Raw genomic sequence first — 24500 nt, 5'->3', positions numbered from 1 at the left:
CCGCACAGACACACCCCTGGAACCCCGACCAGGGGTATTCTATCTGCTACCCAAGATCCATAAACCTGGAAATCCTGGATGACCCGTCATCTCAGGCATTGGCACCCTGACAGCAGGATTGTCTGGCTGTGTAGACTCCCTCCTCAGGACCTACGCTACCAGCACTCCCAGCTATCTTCGAGACACCACTGACTTCCTGAGGAAACTACAATCCATCGGTGATCTTCCTGAAAACACCATCCTGGCCACTATGGCTGTAGAAGCCCTCTACACCAACATTCCACACAAAGATGGACTACAAGCTGTCAAGAACACTATCTCCGATAATGTCACGGCAAACATGGTGGCTGAATTTTGTGACTTTGTCCTCACCCATAACTATTTCACATTTGGGGACAATGTATACAAATGTATTCAAATCAGCGGCACTGCTATGGGTACCCGCATGGCCCCACAGTATGCCAACTTTTTCTGGCTGACTTAGAACAACGCTTCCTCAGCTCTCGTCCCCTAATGCACCTACTCTACTTGTGCTACACTGATGACATCTTCATCATCTGGACCCTTGGAAAAGAAGCCCTTGAGGAATTCCACCATGATTTCAACAATTTCCATCCCACCATCAACCTCAGCCTGGACCAGTCCACACAAGAGATCCACTTTCTGGGCACTACGGTGCTAATAAGCGATGGTCTATCGTCTACAGCCAAGCTCTACGATACAACCGCATTTGCTCCAACCCTTCAGACAGAGACAAACACCTACAAGATCTCTATCAAGCATTCTTACAACTACAATACCCACCTGCTGAACTTAAGAAACAAATTGACAAAGCCAGAAGAGTACCTAGAAGTCACCTGCTACACGACAGGCCCAACAGAGATAATAACAGAACGCCACTAGCCATCACCTTCAGCCCCCAACTAAAACCTCTCCAACACATAATCAAGGATCTACAACCTATCCTGAAGGACGACCCACCACTCTTACAAATCTTGGGAGACAGGTCAGTCCTTGCCTACAGACAGCCCCCCAACCTGAAGCAAATACTCACCAGCAAGCACACACCACACAACAGAACCACTAACCGAGGAACCTATCCTTGCAACAAAGCCCATTGCCAACTGTGTCCACATATCTATTTAGGGGACACCATCATAGGGCCTAATCACATCAGCCACACTATCAGAGGCTCGTTCATCTGCACATCTACCAATGTGATGTATGCAGCAATGCCCCTCTTCCATGTACATTGGCCAAACTGGACAGTCTCTGCGTAAAAGAATAAATGGACACAAATCAGACGTCAAGAATTATAACATTCATAAACCAGTCAGAGAACACTTCAGTCTCTCTGGTCACTCGATTACAGACCTAAAGGTCACAATATTACAACAAAAAGACTTAAAAACAGACTCCAATGAGAGACTGCTGAATTGGAATTAATTTGCAAACTGGATACAGTTAATTTAGGCTTGAATAGAGACTGGGAGTGGATGTGTCATTACACAAAGTAAAACTATTTCCCCATGTTTATTTCCCACCCCTCCCACCCCCCTACCCCCCCCCCCCCACACACACACTGTTCCTCAGATGTTCCTGTTAACTGCTGGAAATGGCCCACCTTGATTATCACTACAAAAGGTTTTCTTCCCTCCAACCCCCCGCTCTGCTGCTGGTAATAGCTCATCTTAAGTGATCACTCTCCTTACAGTGTGTATGATAACACCCATTTTTTCATGTTCTGTGTGTATATAAATCTCCTCACTGTATTTTCCGCTGAATGCATCTGATGAAGTGAGCTGTAGCTCATGAAAGCTTATGCTCAAATAAATTGGTTAGTCTCTAAGGTGCCACTAGTATTCCTTTTCTTTTTACTAATCTAACTATCACTAAGGATACTATTAACTATATACAACTAGAAAAAAGACACTAAACTAGTGAGAGGTTCTGAGGTTAAGACTACACAGAGTTCCGACTCCAGCTACAGGCAGTAAAGAAGGAACTAAGGCTGGTTGGGATGGTGCTGCCATATATAGCCAGGGGAGGGGCTATGGATAAGAGGCATGAGTGCCGCCCCTCTACTGGTACTGCTAGGTAAAATTATCTGACTCCAGTGTGCTGGGCGTTCGAACACCCAAGTGGAATACATGGCTGCATCTACTAAAAATATATATATATATACTTTTCTGAATGATTATTGAGAATGGATGGTCAGAGGTGATTTTATGTGTGCTGAGCTGGCCTGATATAAAGCAACAGGCTACTTGTGGGCAATTAAATACAATATTTACTCAGGAATTAAAAAATAAAGGTATACAAATTTGGGGAAGGAAAAGTACTATACCAATGCCTAAAAGCAAGGTTTTTCTAGGTTAAATTGCCACTAAAAACCTTCAGCAGATATGCCAGTGACTATCATCATTACAAACATTTCTGCTATGAAATTGTGATGCAGCAGAAATACCCAGAACTAGCACAACTTGATTTTGCTTTCATCTGTGTTGGAGACTGTAGCATTAACAAAATACACAAGCAAGAAAACTACACTTATTTTATACTCCTATTAAAATAACAAGTAACAGTTATGGATCAGACAGGTACATTCAGAAGATCCAAAACAAAGTTATTTATCAAGTGTCAAAATATTGTAAGTAAACTATATGGTTTATAATTCACAGATTTGAAGTGGTATAGAAAATCTCATCCAGCAAAAAAAAAAATTATAAAATGGGAAATAACCTTACATCTTAAAAATACAAACTCTCTAATGTGATTGACAAGGCAGAATACAGCTTATGCTGTTTCTCACTGTGTCATTTTCCCCCAGGACAGTAGCTAATTGTTGCCTGAGTAACTCTCAGTGTGTTTTTCTCAATATGCATGCCTGGAAGGTCATTTCAGAGGTTACTATTAAACGAATAAGTGTTCCTTTATGTCTGTATTTTATTTTAAGTACAATATTTGCCCCTGGTCTTTGAATGCATGTTGGGTAGAAAGCATTAACTTGCATTGACATTCTTTACACCATTTAAGATTATGTACACTTCAATTAGATCTCTCAACCATTGTTTCCAGTTGTTGCCATCATCCTGCTTCCTAAGGGCTGATATATGCTGACTCCAGACCCTGTTACCTTTTTAATTTGTCACTAAATTCACAATACTGTTCACCCTGATCATGTCTGTACCCTAAACATTCCCTGTCCATCTGCTGATCTGGCCAATAGTTTTGAGCAGGTATGCATCATATTTTCTAAAATTTGAAACTGAATTTAGGTTAAACATTGAATTGGAACATATGTAATAACATAACTGTAGTTTGTTGTGTTATGTACAGTGTGTGTATTAGTCCTTACTCCTTGGTGCTGATAAAGGAAAGTGCTTCAGCATATGCTTAACTTTAAGCACATGAGAGTTACATTGACTTGAAAGGAATTACTCACATGCTTAAAATTAAGAACATGTATAAGAGGTTAGTATGGCCAATTACTTTTGCAAGGTTATTTTCAAAAACAATCTTTTCCAGTTCAATCCCATGTGTAACTTTTCTCTAAAGTGGTTACCAGCTGAAATTACTTGCCCTTTCTCCATCTTCCTCCTTGTCTGACCCAAAAGCTTTTATGAACTGTCCTTTATTTTTATACTATAATTCTTACTGAAATATTCTCTCCAAGTTTTTAACTTACATCTTCCAAACCTAGAGTATGGACAATAGAGATTTCATTACAATACTGTTTCATCTTTTGTACTGACAGTTTATGCACTTCAGCCATTATCTAGGTTTCTACCACTCAGAGCAGTTGGTCCATCTGATCTCTGATCAGAGGTATGACCAAAAAAAAAGGCACTGGTGTCCCAACTGCCTGTCAACATTTTACTCATGCCTGAGCATATTATGTATGCCCAATATTGTGGAAATTGGAGTGAAGTGTGGATATGTCTGTTATGCCCCAAAGACTGCTCACATTTTTGCTTCCATTTCTGTTGGCACAAATGCCATAAATCAATGGAGGGATACCCCCTTAAATGGTTGTAAAAACAATGAGGAGTCCTTGTGGCACCTTAAAGACTAACACATTTATTTGGGCATTAGCTTTTGTGGGTTAAAACCCACTTCATCAGATTCCTGGAGTGAAAAATACAGTAAGCAGTATATGTATTACAGCACATGAAAAGATGGGAGTTGCCTTACCAAGCTGGGGGTCAGTACTAATGAGGCCAATTCAATCAAGCTGGACGTTGCCCATTCCCAACAGTTGACAAGAAGGTCTGAGTATCAACAGAAGGAAAATTACTTTTTGTAGTGACCCACCTACTCCCAGTCTTTATTCAGGCCTAATTTGAAGGTGTCCAGTTTGCAAATTAATTCCAGTTCTGCAGTTTCTCATTGAAGTCTGTTTTTGAAGTTTTTTGTTGAAGAATTGGCACTTTTAAGTATGTTATTCAGTGTCCAGGGAGACTAAAGTGCTCTCCTATTGGTTTTTGAATGTTACAATTCTTGATGTCTGATTTGTGTCCATTTATTCTTTTGCGTAGAAACTGTCCGATTTGGCCAATGTACATGGCAGAGGGGCACTGCTGGCACATGATGGCAGATATCACATTGGTAGATGTGCAGGTGAACGAGCCCCTGATGGTGTAGCTGATGTGGTTAGATCCCATGATGGTGTCCCTTGAATAGATATGCAGACAGAGTTGGCAACGGAGTTTGTTGCAGGGATTGTTTCCTGGGTTAGTGTTTTTGTTGTGTGGTCTGTAGTTGCTAGTGAGTATTTGCTTCAGGTTGGGGGGCTGTCTGTAGGCAAGGACTGGCCTGTCTCCCAAGATCTGTGAGAGTGAGGGATTGTCCTTCAGCATAGGTTGTAGATCCTTGATGAAGCGTTGGAGGGGTTTTAGTTTGGGGCTGGAGGTGATGGCTAGTGGAGTTCTGTTACTTTCTTTGTTGGGCCTGTCCTGTAGTAGGTGACTTCTAGGTACTCTTCTGGCTCTGTCAGTCTGTTTCTTCACTTCACCAGGTGGGTATTGTAGTTTTAAGAACGCTCGATAGAGATCCTGTAGGCGTTTGTCTCTGTCTGAGGGATTGGAGCAAATGCGGTTGTATCTTAGAGCTTGGCTGTAGACAATGGATCGTGTGATGTGGTTTGGATGAAAACTGGAGGCATGTAGGTAAGTATAGCGGTCAATAGGTTTCCGATATTGGGTGATGTTTATGTGACCATCACTTATTTGCACTGTAATATCCAGGAAGTGGGTCTCTTGTGTGGACTGGCCCAGACTGAGGTTGATGGTGGGGTGGACATTGTTGAAATCCTGGTGGAATTCCTCAAGGGCTTCCTTCCTATGGGTCTAGATGATGAAGCTGTCATCAAATGGTTGTGTGTGTCAAATTACAATGTATGATTACAGTGGTGTCACCATCAAACCCCTAGTTGTTATGCTCATTGGATCTGTATGACAAATATTATGGATCTGTATGACAAATATAATGTGATTAATGAGAGTCATTGTCTGTTTGATAATCAGAAGTTTATTCAATGAGATCTTTGAAATTACATTATTTAGTGTACTGACTAAAAGAGAAAATATAATGGGCTATTTTATTTATACAAAGTGCTGCTGGTAAAAGGAGCATACATCTTAAAATTTGTGACTCCTGATTTATCTGGCCACTTGGTGAGAGAAGAGGAGGTAAACCATGAACAGGTTGGACTGGCTCTGTAACTCAATATATTAACAGTAACAATATTGTAAAGAAATGAGTCTGGAACTCTTAATTTGGTGAGATTTCTTTGCTTAAAATACCTTTTTGGCAAGTTTTATTTTGCTTAAGCTCATGTTGAAGCTCTGGCAGGATTCACAAACTCGGCATTTTCCCACCTATCTTGCCTTTGGGGCTCAATCTGGTCAGTGTGTGTGTTCAGAGCACACCTAACCCACACAATTGGTAGGGAAAGGGCAGAGGTGATGGTCCCCTGCCCCACAAACATGCACACTTTATACTCAGTAGCCAAGAGGACTGACCAAAAATGTGGGAGACCCTGGGTTCAAATCTCCCCCTTCTCTCTTTTCATACCTTTCCCATCAATATTTGTTATTAATGTTATTGTGACATCTTTGGAATTTTCACATACTTTCTACAGTTGAGCTCACAATTAGAGTAAATTTACCAGACCACATTTACCAGTACAGTTTGGTTGCTATGTGCAATGCCATAATCCAGCTAACCACTCAGCTATGCCAGCTTTATGGTTGCTTTGCTTCATGAGTTTGGTGCAAAGCAGCCGGATTGTACCAGCAAATCTGGCCCATGGTGTTTAAGATATTTAGAGTCCATAACCAAAACAACAGAGTTTGTGGCTGTACCAGCACCAATATATACCACTTTGAAGATATCAATCAACCACAGTAGGTATAAGACTAATACCTATCAGAGACATATACCAGACAGAAAGTACACATCATGGAGTTGACACTAGTGTTACACAGGGGCATAGTTAAGGTCATCTGAGTTACCTTAATTGTGAATATTTATTTCATACTTTTCAAGATTTTTATTTAAATTTTAGTACAGTAGAGCTCCAACTGTTATTTTACATAATTTTAAAGTTTCCTATTATATGATATTTTTTCCCTTCAATTCTGTAGCCAGCAGTCCAGGGTAGCCTCAGAGAGCACTCAGGGTACGACCATATACTTTGACGCTTTTTGTTGTGCAGTTCAATTTCCAGGTTGTGTTAACACACCTCCATGTAGCCTTAAGGAGAGAAGACTTGATACAACATAGAAGCTCTCCAAAGATGGGCACGGGTAATCGAATGAAAAGGAGATATGCTGCAAGTAAGTGCTCAAAATTCACAGAATTTGGCATCCCAGATGATTCGCTTTGCCCAGTCCTAACGTATCTAAAATAAAGGCAAGGGGCTACATCTCCAACCCCCTTCTGGCTGTTTTAGGCTTCTTTGCCAGTACAAAGCAGCCAGAAATCCTACAGCTGTGGCATACTGAGCATCCTTTGGTTGGCCTAGAGGTGGTGTAGGTGCCACAGTTGAGGAATAGAAGCTATTGACAGTATACTGTGACACTCAGCTAACCCCAACTTCCATAATGGTCCCTTTGGTTTTTGGCAGCTGGACATAATTTAGAACAGCCCAGAGGCAGCTAGGTAAAGAGGCAGAGGAGTATAGAGGCAGGTAAAAAGCTACGTAGCCATTTTCACTGGAGGATAACTCAAGGTATATGTGGGAGGAGTACTGGAGGTGCCAGGATCTACAAAACAAATAATTCTTTCCTCTGCCCCTCACTACCCTGCTTGGGTCCACGAAAAGGAGTACTAGGTGATATTGCACCCTCCATATCCATTTTGGCCAGAAGAGGGTGAAGTGGTGGGTCATTTAAACTCTACACATACCTGTACTTTTATTTTTGCTGTAACTCTAATGTCTTGATCTTTTTAATGTACATTTTCAGGACACAATTAGTTAGTACAAAATGTTGAACAGCCAATTTGGTCTTAATAAAATTATAATTGCCTAATTACTCATGAACAGTATTTTTCCACGTTCACAAAGAGTACATATCAATTTGGATATTGTGACAGCTTTCTGTAATTACTTATTGTATTTACCATCTGAGTACGTATAAGCTGTAAATATATATGGGCTACATTTTCAATGCCTAGGTCTTGCACCTAGTGCCCCAACAAATTCCCACATTTGCATATGCTTTTAGCTTAATTGTGTCCATAAATAACCATCTGCACATGCAATTACCTAATTTGTATGTATAGATACAGCCTGTGGTGAGCACATCATTTGTGCACGTTTTTGAAGTTACATCTTCTGGGAATCATATACTGTATATCTTTTTAGATGATAGTTTGAAAAAAAATCTCTGAACCAACTCTTATTCTCTGTTACTAAGTCAGGAGTGGGCAAACTTTTTGGCCCAAGGGCCACATGTGGGTGGGGAAATTGCTTGCAGGGCCATGAATGTAGGGCTGGGGTAGGGGGTTGGGGTGCGGGAGGGAGTGCAGGGTGTGTGGGGGGGTGCGGTGTGCAGGAAGGGGCTAGGGCAAGGGGTGGGGGACAGGAGGAGTGCAGGGTGTACCAGGGGGCTCAGGGAAGGGGGTTAGGGTGCAGGAGGGGGTTCAGGGCAGTGGTGCAGGGAGGCGTGCAAAGTGCAGGAGGGGGCTCAGGGCAGGGGGTTGGGTTGCAGAAGGGGTGTAGGTGAGGCAGGGGGCTCAGGGCAGGGGGTTGGGCTGCAGGTGCGGGGGTGGCAAATCCATGGGCCAGATCCAAAGCCCTGAAGGGCTGGATCCGGCTTGCGGACCAAAGTTTGCCCACTCCTGTACTAAGTAATACATACTTATACAATACACTGTGACATCTCCAAAGAAGAAAGCAGTCTATCAATTAATTGCTTATCTTTTTAATGCCCTGAATATGTATTTAAATTATATGTTTGCCATTTTCTAGAAGGGATTAAGAGAAAGTTACACCTAAAAAAACCCCAGTAAAGGTCACTTGTAAATATATTAAAATAATCAGACTTTATGCTAAAAATACAGAGTAATACATATCCTCAATTCATTCTGTTCTGCTTCTTGACTGAAAGAATAGGGCACAGAGCAATTCATTATCACATCAAACTCTGGCCCCATAAAAACAAGTTTCTGGATGAGTATCAGAGTAGCAGCTGTGTTAGTCTGTATCCGCAAAAAGAAAAGGAGTACTTGTGGCACCTTAGAGACTAACCAATTTATTTGAGCATAAGCTTTCATGAGCTACAGCTCACTTCATCAGATGCATGCACTGGAAAATACAGTAGGATGATTTTATATACACAGAAAACATGAAACAATGGGTGTTACCATACACACTGTAATGAGAGTGATCAGGTAAGGTGAGCTATTACCAGCAGGAGAGAAAAAAGAAAAACCTTTTGTATTGATAATCAAGGTTGCCATTTCCAGCAGTTGACAAGAACGTGTGAGGAACACTAGAGGGGGAAAATAAACATGAGGAAATAGTTTTACTTTGTGTAATGACACATCCACTCCCAGTCTTTATTCAAGCCTAAGTTAATAGTATCCAGTTTGCAAATTAATTCAATTCAGCAGTCTCTCATTGGAGCCTGTTTTTGAAGTTTTTTTGTTGAAGAATTGCAACTTTTAGGTCTGTAATTGAGTGACCAGAGAGATTGAAGTGTTCTCCAACTGGTTTTTGAATGTTATAATTCCTGACGTCTGATTTGTGTCCATTTATTCTTTTACGTAGAGACTGCCCAGTTTCGCCAATGTACATGGCAGAGGGGCATTGCTGGCACATATCACATTGGTAGATGTGCAGGTGAACGAGCCTCTGATGGTGTGGCTGATGTGATTAGGCCCTATGATGGTGTCCCCTGAATAGATATGTGGACACAGTTGGCAACGGGCTTTGTTGCAAGGATAGGTTCCTGGGTTAGTGGTTCTGTTGTGTGGTGTGTGCTTGCTGGTGAGTATTTGCTTCAGGTTGGGGGGCTGTCTGTAGGCAAGGATTGGCCTGTCTCCCAAGATTTGTGAGAGTGATGGGTCGTCCTTCAGGATAGGTTGTAGATCCTTGATGATGTGCTGGAGAGGTTTTAGTTGGGGGCTGAAGGTGATGGATAGTGGCATTCTGTTATTTTCTTTGTTGGGTCTGTCCTGTAGTAGGTAACTTCTGGGTACTCTTCTGGCTCTGTCAATCTGTTTCTTCACTTCAGCAGGCGGGTATGTAGTTGTAAGAATGCTTGACAGAGATCTTAATCTCCAAAGAGAGTGGGCAGGTTTATCTTCCAAAACTTCATTAGCTTTTGCAATTACTTTATTGTATTTGCATGCTCAAACAGCCAATTAGATGTTGTTATTTAGATAGCTATTCATTTTGGGTTTTCTTTAATGGAAAAGTACCTGACTCACACACAATTTTAGTACATGTCCACACAAATACAGTCACTTTTTTTTTTTTTTTTGAAAACTGGGAGCCTGATGTGTTAGGACGAACTAACATCCAAATAGATAAGCACAATAACTTTCAATTTCAGCTGAAATGATCAATGATGGAATTGGTCGTCATTTGAGTTATCTTGGTTAGGCTTCAGGGTTGACACTCTAGTGAGATGAGTGGGAGAAATTCACGCTGCTTTCAAAACTATTGTTTCAGGTTGTCCAGAGACAGTGCTGCCAAAGGGGTGAAGGTTTGTATCTTGTTTAAATGAGGACCAAAAGTCAAGGGATGAAGTTCTGTACTGGATATTTCCTGGGACACTAAATGTTAGCCTGATTTCATGCTGAGCGCGGTATAAACGCCTAGACCAGTGGAGCCCAAACTTTTCCTCTTGCGCCCCCATTACCAGTAATGGAATCTGTCCATGTCCCCCCTCCATTACTGCACAGCCAAGGCTTCCTCAGCAGAGGAGCTTGGGCTGAAGGTGGAGCTGGGGGGCGGAACCGGGGATGGGAGAGGAGCGGGGCCTACAGGTGGAACAGGCCTGGTGGGGGAGAGGGAATGAGGGCAAAGCTGAGATGGAGGCAGAGCTGAGCAGGGGGTAGAGCAAAGCTGCAGCAAGGGGCAGAGCTGGGCTGGGGGCAAAGCAGGGGGCAGAGTGGAGCCGCAGCTGGGGGTAGAGTGGAACTGTGTGGCATCCCTCCCACTGTTCATGCCCCTGAACATTCGTCTGGGCCCTCTGGGGGGGGGGGTGCCCCACAGTTTGTGGACCACTGGCGTAAACAGAAGACAGGAGGGTGGTTTATCTGACCCATATATGTTCTTATTTGTTTTTTATGAGGAGGATGGATGGGTACTGATCTGAGTGTTTCTTGTATGTTGTTGCTCATCATCCTCTAGGACAGTGTACACTGTTTTGGGAGTTCTGTAGCTATTACTGGTAAGAAAGATGTGGGAGGATGGGTGTTGTTTTGAGGCTTGGGTCTGTAACAGTATATGGATTAATCAGTTGTTGTTTAGTGCAATCCAGAGTTAGTACTAAAAATTTCTGCATTTTTGCATGGTTTCAAGCTTAACTCTTTAATAACAACAACACCTGATATTAAATATTTTGGGTCACATTCTCTGGCCTGTGCTATCCCCTTTACACTGCCAGAAATAGGCCACATCTCCCTGAGGATACAGAGTTGACAGCCAACTCCTCCATTCCGCCCTGCAGTTCCCAGCATAGGGGCATGCTAGGGCTGGGAAAAGGCCATAGCTGGAACCTGCTGCACTCTTGTCGGTTCATCCCATACTCCTCAGGCGACCTTAATCTATGCTGAGGTGCAGACCAATACAGAACTGGTGCCAGAATCAGAATATTGTAAGTAACTCCCTTACAGGCTTATATTCCACAGCATCAAGTGGAAACTAGAGGCAAATGTGAGTCCAGACCTTTCTTTATTTACTTTAAAGTACAGGAGAAATTGTAAGTTACAAAAATTGTGTTAAGCCTTTTGTTACAGGAATGGAAAATATTAGCTGTGTTACAACCAAAAATTCCTCAAGTTAAGGAGGAATTTATCTCAGTAAATTGGATTTCTCCAAAAACCAACCACAGACATTCTCACACAAAAGAGAAGATGTCATGAATCATGTATTTCAGGGTTTACAGCTGTTACATACATTGCTAGAAAGCCATTAATGCTTGCAGACAAGTCCTTTGGTTCAGGGCTCAGGGATGTTACAGCTCTGTCAGTCAGCAGACCATGCTCCTAACTGACATTAATCACAGACTTTGGGGTTCACAGATGTTATAAACTGTGATAGCAAGTTGATGGAGCTGGTAACAATTTATTCCATTTAGAAACAAATGCTGGCATATGTGCATTGCTTATCATTACCAAGGATCCTTTTGCCAATGGTTCTGTTGTTTACAGTCATCTGGAAGTCAAGGAGGGATTCATGACACTTAGTAACCCGAAGCTATCTGTGGTGCCTAACAACAGAGAGTACCTTTGACTATGATAACAGTGCGTGCAAACATTGCTGATATGCTGGTAAGATTTATAATAATAGTCAGGTGCCTGATAATTCCTGCAGCTGTTAAAACATTAGTCAATGCTTAGAAACACTGCCTCTATATCAATTATGTTTATAAAGTCTGATAAGTGACACTTCTAATGTCTGAAGACATTAGAGAACATGCTGAAATGAGCTGTAGCTCACGAAAGCTTATGCTCAAATAAATTTGTTAGTCTCTAAGGTGCCATAAGTACTCCTTTTCTTTTTGCGAATACAGACTAACACGGCTGCTACTCTGAAACCTGTCACTGAAGAATTGGTCTCTGATTGACTTTGTAATCATTTAGTGTAAACCCAAATAAATAAAACTATTTATATGCACAATAAGATTCTGCTAATAAGATGACTGTATTTTGAAAATTATTGATTAAATTGTTTGAATTATGAGTTAACAAATATTTTTGAACCTTTAAAAAAAGTGAAACACTGTGAAGTTGCAGAGTAGCAACCGTGTTAGTCTGTATCCGCAAAAAGAAAAGGAGTACTTGTGGCACCTTAGAGACTAACCAATTTATTTGAGCATAAGCTTTCGTGAGCTACAGCTCACTTCATCGGATGCATGTAATATAATATCTCATTGAAAGGTGACACAGGCCCAGAAAGAGTTAATTAACTCACAGACTGACATGACCCAGGGCCGAACTTTAAAGACTTGTTAGGAAGATAAGTAAATGAATAGAGCTTCGAAATGCAAGCCTGCATTGTTAGAAACAGAAGGGTAGATGTTTGCTCAGGTCTTGTGATGGAAGCAAACAAGTCTTGTCTATTATTATGGCTTTGATTCAAAGATCAAAAAAGGAGTATTAACATTTAGAAAGTCACTTGAGTGAAATGGTATTATTGCCTATATGTCTCTTTTGAAGGTTGTGGTAGCCTATATCTGAACTGTTTAATGGATAAATTACCCTATGCTAATTGCCATGATGTTTGGGAGATGGAAAGTTAAGCCTATTGTTTTCTCAGGCCAAGAGGCTGCTCGAAATGTATAAAAACCCTGGGACAGGATCCTTCTTCATCTCAGATCTGCTTTGGGTTTCAAGAAGGGGAAACCCTAATCCATAAGAATTGAGATCCCTAGTCGCTGACTGAAGTCATCCTGAAGATGGACATTGGACTATAACCTGTGGACTATTTCTAAAAGGATTTCTAAAAGGACTTTTGACAACTACAAACTCATCTCTGCTATGTATCTGAACCTCACGTCTGTATGTATATTGATCTTTTAACCAACTCTCCATCTCTTTTCTTTTTTAATAAATTTTAGTTTAGTTAACAAGAATTGACTATAAGCGTGGATTGGGGGTAAGATCTAAGTTATAGTAAGACCTGGGTATGTGGCTGATCCTTTGGGATTGGAGGCCTGAAGCTTGGCACTTTAAGGGAACTGCATTATTTGGACTTCTGAGTAACCAGTGAGGTAATATACAAGCTGTTTTGTGCTGGCTTGGTAAATCTAAGTATTAGAATATCCACCAGCTTTTGGGGTTTGTCTGCCCTGTTTTGTTTGCAGTTCACCCTGATTGAGTACCCTCAGCTGGCTCCCACGGGCAGCATCGTTACACACCGCTAATTTTCTAATACCTAAAATTAATAAAACAATGTCAGATTTGTTCCAAACTTTCAAAAACGAAATTCTGCCTTGAGAGTACTCATGGGAAATAAGTCTTAAACCTTTTTATTGTTAAAGTAAAGAAGATAGGGTGGGGTGAAGCTCAAAATCAGACTTATAATGAAAACAGAGTAACTACCGTAATTATAAAAAAAACCGAGGAGTACTTGTGGCACCTTAGAGACTAACAAATTTATTTGGGCATACATCCGATGAAGTGGGTTTTAGCCCATGAAAGCTTATGCCCAAATAAATGTGTTAGTCTCTAAGGTGCCACAAGTACTCCTCGTTTTTTTTGCTGATACAGACTAACATGGCTACCACTCTGAATCCTAAATATGGAGCCCCTAATGTGGATCTGTAACTTACCATCTTTGTACTCAAAGAGTAAGTACTGTAATATTGGGATAGGATGCACTGTATTTTTCATACATAACAAAAAGGGTGAATCCCTGCTTTAAATGCAAAACTCAGCCTTAACTATGGCTGGTCGAAAATTGAATAGTTTTCTCTCAAAAAAGCGGTTTAGTCATGATTAAAATGTTGCAGGTGCAGATTTTGCTACCATGATCCATGCCTTTGCAGCAATCCAATAATGAGGTGACAATGTGCTGTACACAAGATCAACCCAAAAACTTAAGCTGGAGTTCTGTACTGATCTGTACTGGCTGCCTATGGGTTTATATATTGAATTTAAAGTGTTGGTTTTGGTCTTTAAGCCCTCAGTGAACTGGGACCTTCCTACCAGAAAATCCTCCTCTTCCCCCAATTCATGCTGCCATTATTGTGATCAACAACTGATTGCTGGATCCTCATTGATTTGAAACGGGGTGGGATTAGGGGGCTGGCAGTAGTGTTTGTTGTGAGAGGCCTTCAACTCCAGAACAAGCTCCTCTCCAGGTCCAAAACAGTACAAGTCTATTGACCTTCAGGGCAGGAAGTAAGATTTGTTGGGTGAAGGGTAGTTTTGTGTTCTGTGAGCTGTTTGTTTTTGTAACTTATGCGAGGGGCACCCAGAGCCATGGATAGGTGTCCCCTTCTTATTTTTATGTAAATCTAAATAAATAATAAATACTATATCCTAGTTTTGTCAATACTTGCTTTACAGTTATGCTAAGAAAGCTACTTTGACTAGGTCTGACAAAACAAAACAAAAGCCAACCCCGCCCTCCAAGTGGTTATACTTTCCCCAAGTCATCCAAATGTTCAGGTTTAATTGCAATACTCAAATTTAAGTCTGACTCTTAATGGCTTCCTTGTATATTTCAATAGTGGTCAGTGAAGATAGCAGAAATTATGAGCAAAAAATTAAGGACTTTAATGCTAATAAATTACAATACCCAATTAGAGGACCCAGTTATTTGATTATTTTTTTTGTCGGACCAGATCAAATGGTCTATGTGTAAAATACAAGAGTTACTCTCGTGAAGGAAAGAACAGCACAAGCCTTAGGCTACAATCTGTTAGCATTCTGTATACATCCCACTGAAGCGAAAGGCAAGATATGCCCCAAGTTTTTCAAATTGCCTTTTAAGTGCAACTAAGAAGCAATCAGTAGCTTAATAACAGCAGATTCAGCTGCTATTGTAGTTGTAAAATAAAAGGCTGAGAAGGAAGGAAGATGGCTAATGATCCTATTTTTAAATACCAGAGGGGTACTTAGATAATACAGAGATAGGGAACACAAAGGCAATGCAAAATAGGAATAGGAATAATACTAATCAGAGAAGCAAGTGGTGCTATATTTAAAGATAATAGTACCCACACCTGATACATGTATTACAGGAAAATAATGTTAGAATAACTTAAGCTGTTCTGAGGTTATCTGAAATATCTTGCAGTCAGTAATTTTATCACAATCTAGTTTTATAGGTAACATAAATCTTAAAACTACATTTTAAATTAGCTTTTACAGCAGAGGTTTGGTGTTCTCTGAACCAAAGGGCCATGTGTGAATTACTGAGATCCCTACCATTGGAGGAAATATAACCAAGCCTGCTACTAAGACTCTTCTAAAAAAGGAACATGTGATTACTCTTATTTTAGATGCTATTTGGGGGATCTGGACAAAAACTGACTGCAGTTTCAGAAGCAGATTAGCCTCACCCATAACTATTTCACATTTGGGGCCAATGTATACATTCAAATCAGTGGCACTGCTATGGGTACCCGCATGCCCCCACAGTATGCCAACATTTTTATGGCTGACTTAGAACAACGCTTCCTCAGCTCTCGTCCCCTAACACCCCTACTCTACTTACGCTACATTGATGACAACTTCATCATCTGGACCCATGGAAAAGAAGCCCTTGAGGAATTTCACCAGGATTTCAACAATTTCCATCCCACCATCAACCTCAACCTGGACCAGTCCACACAAGAGATCCACTTCCTGGACACTACAGTGCTAATAACCGATGGTCACATAAACACCACCTTATACTGGAAACCCACTGACCGTTATACTTGCCTACATGCCTTCAGCTTTCATCTAGACCACACCACACGATCCATTTGTCTACAGCCAAGCTCTTAAGATACAACCGCATTTCCTCCAACGCCTCAGACAGAGACAAACACCTACAAGATCTCTATCAAGCATTCTTACAAGTACAATACCCATCTGCTGAAGTGAAGAAACAGATTGACAGAGCCAGAAGAGTACCCAGAAGTCACCTACTACAGGACAGGCCGAACAAAGAAAGTAACAGAAAGTCACTAGCCGTCACCTTCAGCCCCCAACTAAAACCTCTCCAGCGCATCATCAAGGATCTACAACCTATGCTGAAGGGCGACCCATCACTCTCACAGATCTTGGGAGACAGGCCAGTCCTTGCTTACAGACATCCCCCCAACCTGAAGCAAATACTCACCAGCAACCACACACCACAGAACAAAAACACTAATCCAGGAACTTATCCTTGCGACAAAGCCCATTGCCAACTATGTCCACATATCTATTCAAGGGACCCCATCATAGGACCTAATCACCTCAGCCACACTATCAGAGGCTCGTTCACCTGCACATCTACCAATGTGATATAAACCATCATGTGCCAACAGTGTCCCTTTTCCATGTACATTGGCCAAACGGGACAGAATAAATGGACACAAATCAGACGTCAAGAATTATAACATTCAGAAACCACTCGGAGAACACTTCAGTCTCCCTGGTCACTCGATTACAGACCAAAAAGTCGCAATATTACAACAAAGAGACTTCAAAAACAGACTCCAATGAGAGACTGCTGAATTGGAATTAATTTTCAAACTGGACACCATTAAATTAGGCTTGAATAAAGACTGGGAGTGGATGTGTCATTACACAAAGTAAAACTATTTTCCCATGTTTATTTTCCCCCCTACTGTTCCTCACACTTCCTTGGCAACTGCTGGAAATGGCCCACCTTGATTATCACTACAAAAGTTTTTTTTTTCCTCTCCTGCTGGTAATAGCTCACCTTATCTGATCATTCTCATTCTAGTATGTATGAAAACACCCATTGTTTCATGTTCTCTGTGTATACATATATATCTTCCTACTGTATTTTCCACTGCATGCATCTGATGAAGTGGGTTTTAGCCCATGAAAGCTTATGCTCAAATAAATTTGTTAGTCTCTAAGGTGACACAAGTACTCCTGTTCTTTTTGCGGATAAAGACTAACATGGCTGCTACTCTGAAACCTATCATGTCAATGTGCTCCTTCTCATTGGGTTAATGGGATGTGACACTGGAACTGAGGAAATGCCACTGAATCATCTCAGATTACAGCTCAAAAGGACACTCAGTAAGAGAACTATGTTTTGAAGGCAGATCAAAATCTCAGCATGGCTTCTGCAAAATGCTTCCTTTGAACCAAAACACCTGGAGTGAAGACTGATTGGTATTGAAAGACTGGACATTTAGCAGGACCCAGAGAGAGCAACATCAGAAATCTTGCCTATAGTAAGCATAATTAGCTTTCAGTCCAGCAAAGGAGTCTGGTGGTGATACTGGCAAAAAAAACAAAACAAAAAAAAAAACAACCTCACCACTGTTTACAGTATTGCTAGCTTTAAGCATTCAGAAATCATGACTACACTTCCCTCCAAAATATGAAGATTTATAAAAACATATTCGGGGTTCCTTTTGCTTTCCTTCCATTTTTTAGCATTTAGGGTTCATATTTGTAAGTTGTTCTCTTCAACCGTAAGAGCTAGAAACTTAATTTTTGTAATGAAAGACGAGAGTCTTGTATAATTGTATGACTCCTGTAGCTGGGTCATTAAACATAAAATTTGTGCATCTCTTCTTTGACTCTGTCACCACACCCTATATCATCATCACTCAGCAGATGAGTGCTTGCCACTATAAATAGGGCAGTTTCCACCTTTGAGAGCTATTTCAAGCTATCTGTATAGCCCACACACATTTGAAGTCGTGCTCTGTCCCCCTCTAGCGGTAAATGCACCACATATAGAGGTTAAAGAGGTTGTTACTAGATTATCTTTTCAGCTCAGGCACAGAGGCTTATGCTCTAAGATCCTGAGGGCCCAGGTTTGATTCCTCACAATGTACTCAGAGGCTGATATAACAAAGGGTGGTTGTAGCAAGGAAGCGTGGCCTCCCTCATAGGCGGACGCAGAGGGAACGCCACAAGCTGTCTGGTGGGCGGAGCCAGGAGAACCACACCCTGCATGCCAGAAGCAAAAGGGCAGGACAGGAAGGGGAAGTATAAAAGGCCAGTCCAGCAGCTCAGTTGGGAGGGAGCTACTGAGAGAGATGCATCTTCCCTGCTGCTGGAGCAGGATGCCAAGGAGAACAGCGACTGCCCTGAAGGGCCTGAACAAGCCTCCAGAAAGCCCTGCAACTACTGACGCTGAGGAGCTGCTACCACTACCCTTGGCCATGTATCCTGGGGAGACTGAAAATGACCTCTGATCGCAGGTACCCCAAGGGCGAGAGTAGGAAGAAGCCCAGGGAAACTAAACAACAGTCTGGTTAAGAGCTAGCCTGGTGTGGTCAGTGTCACATGTAGCTGAATAAAATGGTGGAGACAGTAGTTACCTCTGCTTGGTAGAGGTTTGTGACAAAGCTTTGACTATGCAGTGTTGTTGTAGCTGTGTTGGTCCCAAGGAACTGTAGAGGCAAGGTGTGTGATAATAATATCTTTATTGGACAAACTTCTGTTGGAGAGAGACACAAGATCTTGAGCTATGGAGAGCTCTTCTTCAGGTCTGGGAAATGTAGAGTGTCACAGCAAAAAAAAGGTGGAACACAATGTTTAGCATAAGTAGTTAACACATTTCAAGGGACCATTTAAGGTGAAGTGGCCTGTTAACACCTCTCCACTCATAATGGGGAAGGGAAGAGAGGGGGAAAGGCAGCTAGGTGGGTTGTTATTGGGGTACAGATTGTTGTAATAAGCCATAAATCCAGTATCTCCATTCAGGCTATGATTGTTAGTGTCCAGCAAAGTTATGAATTTAAGTTCCCAGGCTCATCTTCTGAAAGTGTTGTGCAGGTTTCCTTTGAGGATGAGGACTGATAGGTCAGGTATAGAGTGATCATTTTGTGAAAAGTGTTCACCCACAGGTGATAGGGCATTTTTGTCTTTATCATTTGTGAGTTCGTTCGAGAGCATAGTGATTGTCTGGTTTCACCCACATAGTGCACTGGATGAGGTACAACACATGTTGTGATAGGCATATGTAGGAGCCATGGATCTTGAAAGTTGTGTTGTGGGGGGTGTTGATCATTATAGAAGTGGAGGTATGTCTGCAGATTTTGCTTCTGTTGTTCTGGCAGGGTTTGGTGTTGCTTTGAGTTGGTGTGTCCTAGTCTGTGGGGAGCTTGCTTCTGATGCTGAGCTTGCAGAGGTGTGGGGAGGGAGGATTTGTTTGAAGGCCGGAACAGGGGATTCAGGAAAGATTTCTTTCAGGATGGGGTCCCATCGAGTATGGGTTGTGGTATGGGTTCCCGTGTGGGGTGGTGGGTGACAATAGAGGTGTGCGGTTGGAGGGGATTTTATTTCTGTACTGAAGCAGGTTCTCTCGGGGTATTTGGGTGGCCTGTTGCATGATGCGAGCTATGATTGTAATAGGACGAGATTAAGTTTTCCATCCTCATGGGTGAGGGAAGGGAAGATGTGCGTGTATACCTTCAGACTGCAGTTGCATCATTTCTATACAAAATTGTCTAAGTTCTGTCAGGTGCAGGGCATAGAGTATGTATTACAAAGGATATTGTCAGCAATGAAGTGGCATATGAGAGGATTGTTATGGTTAAGTGACAGTATGGGTTAAGATGGTATCCTGTGAATAAGTATAAGGGAATTGTAAAAGATTGTGAAGTGGGTTATTAAATTGTATAATGGTATTCTTTCAGGGGAGTTGGTTAAGGTTATGCCTCCATTTATGGTGGCATGTAGAGTATATACACTACACACGTGCCTGCCATAGGTATAAATAGCAGCGTAGATAGTGAGACACTGCTTAGGTGACTGGAGTAGAGACAAACCATAACCTCAGGGTACATACCCTACCTGGGCTCTCTAAACACCCATGCAGTCCCTCCCACATCTGCACTGCTATTTTTAGTCCAAAGGTTTGGACTAGAAACCTCATCAGGCGGGTGCTCAGTGGCCGTGGTGTTGGCACATTTGCTCAGACAACCCAGGCAAGCATAAAGTGATTGCTCAGAAGCCCTCTCATTTTTTTTCTTTACTGCTGCATATGCACTGTAGTCCTTTCAGACTACACAGCTACACAAGCAAAGAAGTGAACATATTTTTACCCCCCAAAGTTTATCAGGGTGCCACACACTAGCTTTGATAAAGCTCAACAAATTGAGACTATTTTGGCATTGCATCACATCAATAGTTTGAGCTCTAGCTCTGGTTTGTTTGTTTGAACAACCAACCAACTTTTGAAAAATTGGTATTTTTTCAGGGCTTATATCTCCACAACCACTAGCTCAAATGACCCCAAGTTTGTGTCACTAACCAAACCCTGCACCCTCCTGACTAATTTCAAAAGAAATCTGATTAAGCACATCAGTTTTAGAGAATTTTAAAAGGTCAACCTTTAAATAGAAGTTGTGACATAATCTTAACTATAGTTGCACTGCTGAACCACTATACAACTAATACAATCTTAAATTTTAAGATGTATGGTATAAAGATGAACTGAAACCCCCTCATTAACAAGACTGGTCATCATATGACTTTGATTTGCTTAATCTCCTCTGTATCTTCCACACAGATTTTACAATTTTTATATGGTCTTGCTCAGGTTCAGTGAACTGGTTGATCCTGCAGGGAAAGTTTGGCTGTTATACAAGTGTTTTATCTCAAACTAAACATCAAACTACTCTTAGGTCTGAAAGCTTGGTAAAGTTTTTTAAAGATTGTTGTACCAGTCAGCCACAAATATAAGCGCTGAAACACTGAAAGAAATTCTATTTTCCATGACTAATGGATCCAGTGGCCAGCCCTAACATTCAGGCAGAAAGTGAAGGGTGATTGCTATTCCAACTATAAACTGTGTTCCAGCCCCCACTCCAACCCCTACTTAATGCTAGACTTTAACTCTAGTTACCTGTCTTTGTGTATGTGAGGAGAAAACTTCTTACTGTCTTTATTAATGTGTAATGGTTAAATTAAAATAAACTATGTAAAGACAATTGTAACTGCCGGATAAAACTGGACAATACACTAAGTGAATACTTAAGTTTTGTCAAATGACTGCATTCTGTAATTGATGCTATATGAAAGTTTAAGAATATTTTCCATTGTCCTCCTTGCTCTTTTTACAATTCCTTTTCCACTTTATACATTTCTTGTACTTAAATATTTGAATTTTTCCTTTTTCAAAATAAGAAATTAAACGCAAATAACTTGCCAAATGTTAAGTTTTGAGATTTAAATGACACCAATGTCAGGAAACAGAGTTTATAGTTGCCACTATGACCTTAGTTCTTTCATTTATGTGTGCAGGAAGAATTATAGAATCTTTTGGCTTCTGTGAATTTTTTTCTTCAAATCTGGAGTTCTACACTGGGTACATACAGGGGCTAGAATATTTATGTGGTAGCTTTAATTTGTCTATATGCATTTATTGCCTTTCCCAGGCATTCAACAACTGAACTCTTCAGTATCTATTTTTTCTTCCTGTGTAATTGAATATTTCAAGCTACTTGTCAAAGAATAGCCTTTTTAGCCATTGATAAAACATATACAAAGAAGCATGCTGTGTGCACGCTGAACATAAGAGGCTTAGACACTAAGCCACATCATCGTAAAAACACTGGCTGAAAAACCGTTGTGATACACAATGTCACAAAGTTATTCCGATGGCAGACTGATATTATATGATTAATTAGAGGCACTTTTGTATTTTAGCAAGGCAAGGGCATCTCTCTTAGGCTATGTCTGTACTATGGATCTTACAGCAGCACTGCTGTATCGCTACAGCTGTGCTGCTTTAAGGTCTCCCGTGCAGCTGCTCTTTGCCAACAGGAGAGAGCTCTCCCATTGGTATAATTAAACCAACCCTCAACAAGCGGTGTTAGCTGTCCACACCAGCACTTTTTCCGGTAGAACTTATGCCTGTCAGCGGGTTTTTTCACACCCCTGAGCAACAAAAATGTTACCGGCAAAAGTGGTAACGTAGAAAAAGCCTTAGTTTGGTCAGCAGCAGATCGGCAAAGTAATGTGTTTGTAGATTTAAAAATAAATTGAAAAAAGACCGTCTGTATACCCCATTTGGAGCAGCATACGAGGACAGTGCTGTGAGCAGATGCTAACTTTTCAGTTCAAGGGTCCCTAATGACTAATAAATGATTTTTTCCTTTTTAAGTGAACATAAATAATAGAGATATTGAAAAAGAAATTGTATGTCAAAGTTCTGCGGAGGCTTTTTTGTTGGTGTTTTTTTGGTTAGCTTCAGTTTTCCTGCCCTAGTTTCTTTTTAATCAAAGAAACAAGAAATATTCATATCAATATTTTAGTAATGCTTTCATGTAGTCACAGCAAGCCTGCTCAGGTTTTTTCATCAAAACAACCAAGTTTCTGCTTATTTACAGAAGAAATTACCTTACATAACTGGGCATACACAATAAGTTTCCGAAAATACTACAAAGTGTTTTTTCTTTAAATTTTATTTTAGTGTAAGGGAAATTTCAAATGATTTGGAATTAACATGCATAGTTTACTCTATGTACCTGCAGCTAGAGGTTGGCATTTGCTACATTACAGTATCTGTAATATCCCACTGAGTTGCCATAAGGGCTGCATAGGATTTAATGTCAGCCGAGGCCAAGAGTAAATGGAACAAAGATTTCAATGAAAAACTGCAAAAATAAAAAACAAAATGATTCAAGAATCAACTGTTGTGTTACAGTTTTATAATTGCCAGCAGTAGGGCTGCCTTTCTACAAAGTTACTTTTTTTTTTTTTTTTTACAAATTCATTCACACTAAAATTAGCAAACAAAATCTGTTTAGTGGCAGTGAAGCTGAGGCACGACACACTCAGTTCCACCCAAAACCTTATTTCCATTCTTTTCAGAGAAAAGACTTTTGCATTCCTTTCTCCCTTCATACTGCCTATAGAGCCATCAATTAGAGCAAGCTGAAATGTTTCAGATTAAACTTTTTTTCCCCAAATATAAATAAATAAATAAATAAAAATGCAGATTCATGTCAAACTTAGCTGCAATTGACACATTCATGAAAAGTATTTTGGTAAAAAAAATTGGGAAGTGTCAAAATGAACTGTTTCATCATCATATGTTTTCATTTTGAGGGGGCTAGGTTCATAAGGGGACTCAGACACCATTCACAAAATGGAGGAGGTGGTGGTGTCAGTGCCCCTTCTACCAAATAGCCCACTGGTTAGGCACTCACCTGAGATATGGGAGACCCAGGCTTAACCCTTTAGAGCAGATATTTGAACTCAGCTCTCCTATAGCCTGGATGAGGGCCCTAACTACCTGGCTACTGGGTATTCTAGGATGAGATTGTTTCCATCTCTCCTACAGAAGCTGTTCTACTCTGTATCCAGTTATTAAAAATTCAAAGGGAGAAAAAGAACCTAAGAGGAACATGGATTTTATAGCCTAATGGTTAGGGCAGTCACTTAGAATAAAGGAGATGCTGATTCAAGACCCTCTGACTAAATGGTAATTTAAATTTGGTTCTTGCAGGTGGTTGCCCTAATTGCAGGGCAAAACGGGTAGTACCACTATCCTCTTTGTGGTTTGGTGAATCTAGCCTTTCATTTCATTTTTTTAAAATAAAAAAAAGGGTAAAGATGCCCAAAATCAAAACAAAGCATTTCATTTCAGATGGAACAAAACCTTTTGTTTGAGCCAAAATCTATTTCTGACTTTTTGATTCACCAAAAATTCTGAAAAACTTCAGCATTGGTTTGACCCAAAACAATTTTTCTTTGATTTTTTTTTTTTTTGGAACTGCAGAGAACTTAAAAATAAGTTAAAAATAATAATTCTTTAAAATAAATATTAAAATGATAAAAATTATATAAAAAACCTAATTCTCTAAAGTCTAGAAATACCTTAATTTAAATTATATCAGCAAATCCGCTTATCTGATTGTCACACATTTAATGCATTTGGGAAATTATTCTGCCTTAACACTCTGAGATCAGTTAAGATTTTGTGTACGAGTGCAAGTTGGATGCAGTTGATGTATATATTGCTCTTTGGTATTTATTAGTGATGGAAGTCCAAGCCTTAAGAGTGTGCTATCAATAGCTACTGCAGCAGCATAATAAATGCCTGAAAAAAATATTTGTATATAGTTGGCACACTTAGGGACCAATAATGAAAATACTTGGAAATTTGCTTGACCATT

At 40.6% G+C, this 24500-nt stretch overlaps 1 protein-coding gene across 1 annotated transcript in view; it reads right to left on the bottom strand.

Annotated features, from left to right (window-relative positions):
- GABBR2 (gamma-aminobutyric acid type B receptor subunit 2) overlaps positions 1–24500 on the bottom strand; it is an 840990-nt gene that overhangs the window by 552412 nt on the left and 264078 nt on the right. The gene's annotated exons all lie outside the window — the stretch shown is intronic.

This window comes from Eretmochelys imbricata, chromosome 2 (genome assembly GCF_965152235.1).
Source record: "Eretmochelys imbricata isolate rEreImb1 chromosome 2, rEreImb1.hap1, whole genome shotgun sequence".
NCBI classification, from domain to species: Eukaryota; Metazoa; Chordata; order Testudines; family Cheloniidae; genus Eretmochelys; species Eretmochelys imbricata.
The sequence above is the reverse complement of the archived record's forward strand: the minus strand, read 5'-3'. Positions and strand labels throughout refer to the sequence as shown.